Below are 6,522 nucleotides of genomic sequence, written 5' to 3'. Positions count from 1 at the left end.
ACGTGGCCTTATTAAATGCGGGTGACTTGGTGCTTCCCACGTTCAACGGTGTGATGAAAATCGAACGGTGATGATTTCCTGGCCTCTTTAGGCGGGAAAATGGGCGTGCAGTTTACCCTAGAAAGTATAAAAGATATTCTGGAGATGGAATCGTCTCTCCAGTTGTACACCTAAGAGTTTTAGCGCGTGTATCCAGGGTTCTTCTGAACTTCCGCCCAAATTCAAGTTTATCTCAAGCACATATAGCCCATCCGAAGCGTAACTCTCCCTTTATGTAAGTTTCCTGTCTTCATTAACTCGCATTTTTTCTTTTTCTGGGTTTATTTCTCTCTGGCTCCCTTTCTTTTCCGTCGCGGGTTAGGTTTGTGCTAGTAGATGACAAAGGCGACTAAATTGAGGTTGAGGAAGTTGGTCGACACTGATGAGTAAGTTCATCGTCGATTATAAGATTCCCCCCAATGTAAGTCTGGAGCACAGTAAGATGGGGGAATGGCACATTAAGAGGGGAACGGGCGCGGTTGTAATTCCCGTCCTCGCCTTTGTAGAGGGAGGTATGAGAATCCCTATGGGGCCAGTGACAAGGGGTTATCTCAGGCATTTCCGTTTAGCCCCTACCCAGTGTGCCGGCAACGTTCTTAGGATTTTGGGTTGCGTGGACGCTTTAAATGAGAAGATGGATTTAAGACTGACCCACCATGATGTAAATTGGTGCTATAACCTCCAGAAATTGAAAGGAAAAACCTATTACATGAGGTCAAGGGACGATAGGGTTCGGTTGATCCAGTGCCTTCCTGATTCCAACAAGGGACTGAACAAGGATTTCCTTATTGTCTCTGGGGAGTGGCATGATGGCGACCCATGCCCCGTAGTAGAAGGAGAACCAGGTGGGGTTTCAGGAATGGAAGAGGGATACCCCTTTAATCCATTCTAATCTAATGTCTTTCGATAACTAACCATGCATACATATGTTTGTTGTTTTTGTAGATGTACGTGCCTATACACGGCATTTTCATTTAGTCAATCGGGCGGATTTGGAGACCGTTTTACAATCGGCAGTTTTTGTGAATGGCAGTGATGGCCAAGTCCGTGCAGCTCACAAAATACTAGGGTACCCTCCAGTTCAGAAGTCGTTTGGGGACGCAAAGCACGTGATCAGTGCCCGCCGTCCTTGGCTCCCAAAAATTACCGTAGTAGAGAACGGATTTTTAATCTCTCAGGAGCCAGCTGTCCCCAAGAACATCCCCCTGGTGGGTCCATCTTCATCTCATCAAGCAGCCGAGGACGAAGGTGAACCCGATCTGACGGAGGAGGGGTTCGGGGTTTTTGATTTAGTCTATCAATCAGAGGACCCTCCTGGTGACCTAGGTGACCCAGCCTTGTCCGAGGCTGAATTGTCGTTAATAGGCACCTCTTCGCAAGCCGAGATGGGAGTCAAGAGAATACCTTTAACCCCCCTTCTCCAACTCCTCGAGGCCCAACCAGGGAAGGATACCCAGGAGTCACCACAACCCGATGCTCTTCCTCCACCGCCTCGACCCCTTACAATCCAAACCCGGTCATCATCCACCAAATCCCAGCCACAATCCAATCGCCCCGAACCTCCCACCCCCTCCCAACCAGCTCAGTCCCCCAGACCTGAAGGTGCTGATTCTAAGAGAAAGAGGAGCCCCAAGGGCAAGGATACCGCGGATAAGGGAAAATCCCAACCTTCAAAGGAGAAGGATGAGGCTCCGCGCACAAAACAACTGAAGCTCGGGCCCCAAAGCAAGGGCAAAGGACCCGCAGTTCAAACCCCTCAAGGCAAGGGGAAAGGAATTGATTCCCAATCCCTACCGAGCGCCTGGCTCCCTGCCCCAATGCTTCACGGGGGTCCATTACTGGAAACGGCCTCCCTGAGGGCCCTCGGAGACGGCGAGGGTGAATACGTGGCGGACGCATTAGGGAGAACCATATTGCTCCCTAATGATATGGACGAGCTGAAGAGAATGAGGATGCAGGAGGTTTTTCTCAGCACCAAGAGATACTTGTGCATGGTAAGATTTCTGGCCACCTAACACCTTATCATCCTTTGTTACCGGCTTACCGCTCACTATGTGTTCATCTTCCTTGACAGGCTCTCCAGGCAACCTATAGGATGGAGGAAGAGGTGCATGACAGGAGTAAGGCAGCCGAGAACGAACGTAAGAAATGCATAACAACCTCTAAAACACTCGAAGCTTCTGAAAAGGAACTCGCTAAAGTCAAGGATGATTTAATAATGACTACTCGCGAGAGGGATAACGTCTCGGCGGGCCTTGATAGTGCCCAGAAACAGGCCAAGGACCAAACCAAGCGTGCAATTGAAGCCGAGGACCAGCTGCGAATAGCCAGAGACCTAATCGAGGATTTGAATAAGCAGCTGACCGTGGCCTTGCATGAAAAAGGAGTGGCAGACTATGCCCGGGATGAAGCCGTGCGGGCAAAGCAGGAGGCCGAATTTGCCAGGAATGAGGCAGAGGCCGCCAAGAATATGGCCGAGGATGATGGTTATAACATGGGAGTAGCCGAAACCCAAGCCACCCTCAAGGCGCAGATTCCTGGAGTATGCAGGTTTTATTGCTCCCAAGTCTGGGAAGAGGCATTGAAGCGAGCTGGAGTGGACGCTTCATCAGATTTGTGGAAGGCAGAGAGCGTTTTCTACCCGGCGGCCATCCGTGACACCACTTCCACTAGCTCTGTGACCACGGATGCTCAACCCGAGGAAGAGGTCACCCCATCGGGAAACTTACAAGCCAGTGGTTCTACTAGCAAGGCGCCCAAAGAGGGAATACTTCAAGATGTGGTGGTAATATCGCAGCATGCGGATCCTGAGATACCTACAGAAATGACTGAACCCAAGGTGGGCGTTCAGGTGTCGAGTACAGAAGAACTAGCCGCTCCTGCACAGTTGCCACAGGCCATTCCCCTTGCTATGGTCACTCAGGGTACCAGTGTTGGCCCTATTCAATCTTCCTTAGAAGAAACCGTCATTCCAGGCATTGAAGCTGACCCTAATCCCACCTCCAAAAATGCAACCGACAAACAAGCAGAAAAGTAGAAGCCTTGGTTGGGCTTTTGTATTTGTTTCTATTCGAACAATTAATTTGTCTCTTTTCCTTTCGCAAACTTCCTAATTTATCAATAGTTTTCAAGTATTTGAACATGTATATATTTGTTATATGCCCTTGTTAATGCGCATTATTTGCTTATAAACTCTGCGTTGACTCATTTTAATATGTACAAATAACTATGCATGCAAGACATTTAACACTATGTTCCCCAAATTCTCATTTACTTGTGCCCACAGAGGCCTTAGATTCATTTCTAACCTTTGTTTTTGCGAAGATATAAGCACCATTTTCGCCATCACGCAGAGTAGCTAAATCTCGTTTAGTGTTTAGTTTTCCTAATCCAAAACTCAGTTTCCCACATCCAGGTAGTTGGTTTTCCCATAGGCTTGAGTCCGAGGACCATGCAATGCCTTGGTTCTGTCCAAAACCTAGTTTTCATTACATCCAGGTAGTTGGTTTCCCCAGAGGCTTGAGTCCGAGGACCATGCAATGCCTTGGTTCTGTCCAAAACCTAGTTTTCATTACATCCAGGTAGTTGGTTTCCCCAGAGGCTTGGGTCCGAGGACTATGCAATGCCTTGGTTCTGTCCAAAACCTAGTTTTCCACATCCAGGTAGTTGGTTTTCCCACAGGCTTGAGTCCGAGGACTATGCAATGCCTTGGTTCTGTCCAAAACCTAGTTTTCCACATCCAGGTAGTTGGTTTTCCCACAGGCTTGAGTCCGAGGACTATGCAATGCCTTGGTTCTGTCCAAAACCTAGTTTTCCACATCCAGGTAGTTGGTTTTTCCCGCAATGCCTTGGTTCTGTCCAAAACCTAGTTTTCTCTTTGTATGGGGCCTTGGCTTGCCTTTAGCTCTAGGGGAGCTAGCTCTTCAGCCGAGCCCCTTGAGTTTATCTATACGGTTAACGTTACCAAGCGCCTAGTTTGTTCCGTACGAGGAGTTTTAGCTTTTAGGGGAGTTAGCTCTTCAGCTAAGCCCCTCGTCAAGAAACGTAGCCCCTAGTGAGATTTTATACTTGAACTCTATAACCAACGGTTAGAAATAACAGAGGAAGTGTTTCAACCTACCACCTGCGCCAACACGCAAGCCTTTCCCACAACGGCGCCAATTGTAGGGTCACGATTCGTGGCGGACCGTAACAGTGTCAGGTTCGCACGTAAAACGGCCCTAACAATATCATTTGTAGAGCGTGGGTTTGAAAGGCTAGGCCTTGATCGATAGGCGGTGGGTTTGTTCAGGGGGTTCATACAAGGTTAAATGATCGTCACCCCTAGAGTACTTCTCATGGAGGTGAGCTGGGAGGCTCTCGTTTCTTGGCCACTTTTTCCCCGCCCCCCCCCCCCCCACTTTTTTGGCGCACCTTCCTTTTTATTATATAGTCCGGCCTGGTTGATCCTGACCCTCCACTTGTAGGTCAGGCGGGAGCTTATCTCTGTGTCCGTCCCGTCAGCCATCCCACCTAACTTTCTATTAGTTGCATGGATCAAGGTTCACACTGTCCAAACGTCTTTTCTTTTCAACCATCTCTGGGTATTGGCAGGTGCATTTACTGAAGAAAGGACGCGTTTTCTTTAGTCCAACTTTCACACCCTGCTTCCTTATGGGCCCCATTTCGTTCACATCCCCTGGAGGGGGGCTGTTTGGGGGTTACCTACACCGCAGTGTGGGTCCTTCTATTACAGCTCCGGAATACCGAGGACAGGGTAAGTCCTCAGCCATTCCCTTCGCCACGTCGGCCATTGACCATTCGTCCTCGGCAGGATACGCCTTCGGCACGGGTTCTGGGCCCAGGTAGAGTTTGGGCTGGGTTGCAGACCTCTCGGGCCCACAGTTAGTATATTGCAATGTATTTGGAATGGTGAGTACATCGGTATTTGGAATCAATTTTTTAAAAAAAAAAAAAAGAAAAAAAAAACCTTAAATTGGACATGTAAAGCAAAATTAAACAATAATTGGAATCCAATTTAAAATTTAATTGGATTTTCTCTTAGTTTTGGCTTTAATTATATATATAGACTAGTTATTGGCCTGTGCGTTGCACAATTTTTTTTGGTATCATCTTTTTTGGTGAATATTATGACTGGAGAACATTGCTTTAGAAAAAAAAAAAAAAAAAACTTCTTTCATTTCTATGTAGTGATTTTAAGAAATTCAATGAAGGGTTTTATGATAAATTTTGTTAATTTTATGAAATACATTTATATAAAATAAAACTCATAAAATGTATAAGATATACGTAAAGGCATAATTAATGACTACGCATGAAATTTATTGTATTTTTTAATTTCTATTAACAAGATCACATTTCTTAAATAAACTGAACAACCATTTCATCACCCAGTTGTGCACATAATGATTGGAATGTTGTTAGTTAGTTTAATTGAACAATATTGTGTTTATACTTTTTTTAAACTACAGTTGATAATTCACAAAATGAGTAAACAACTTATTGAGTATTGCAAAAGATACAAATATGAAATTAACATGAGCATGAACATGAAGGGAGATTTCTATTCATTTTCTTGAAGAAATTATGTACTTACAAAAACTTCCAAACTTTATTAGGTAAAGAAGAATCAAGTTATAGATAGCAAAATCAGTAAACCAAAAATTTTAGGAGCCTAAGAGGAGTCATTACTCATTTGAAAAAACCCAAAATACTCAAGGACTAAAAAAAAAAAACCATCCACTCCACACTTCCATCTCAATTGCTTTTGCTCAAGGAAAACAGTATATACATACATATATATATATATACCTTTTTTTTATTATTTAGAAATAATTACAATATGTATGCTAACCCCACAACTTGAACATTTTCTCCCTTAAACCCTAAACACTTTGTGTATGGAGAGATGTCAATTCAGCTACAGGGCCCTCCACACACACACACACACACACACACACACACATATATATATATATATATATATATATATATATATATTTCATTCAATAAATATAGAACTTCCTTTAAAAAAAAATTAATATTTTTATCATAATTAAGGGAAATCCTAATGGGTACTTCACTTGAGCATATGTGAAAAAGGCATATACATACCACAAATGGTAAAGGAGAAAGAAAAAGTTGCTAATCCCTTTTAATATGGTTAATTTCTATGCCTCAATTAGTCACCCAAACAACATACCACTTATTCATACCACAACCACAAATGACAATGTAGCATTGGCCATTGGTAATTGCTAATCTGAAAGTACAGATTTCTTTAATAGTTCTACCTTCGTTTCTTTTGGCTAATATATATTTACTAAATCAAAATCAAACCACAAAAATCATATAAAAATCACCAAATTAGAGTTTAAATTATAATTAAATTTTTAAAAGAAATCTAGGCCTAGTTGCACAAAAATTCCATGTAACAAAGTCATACTCAGGAGTATGGACCTTTTTTCCTTTGTATAAATAGGT

Source organism: Quercus lobata, chromosome 4 (genome assembly GCF_001633185.2).
Source record: "Quercus lobata isolate SW786 chromosome 4, ValleyOak3.0 Primary Assembly, whole genome shotgun sequence".
NCBI classification, from domain to species: Eukaryota; Viridiplantae; Streptophyta; class Magnoliopsida; order Fagales; family Fagaceae; genus Quercus; species Quercus lobata.
This window is presented reverse-complemented; position numbering follows the sequence as displayed.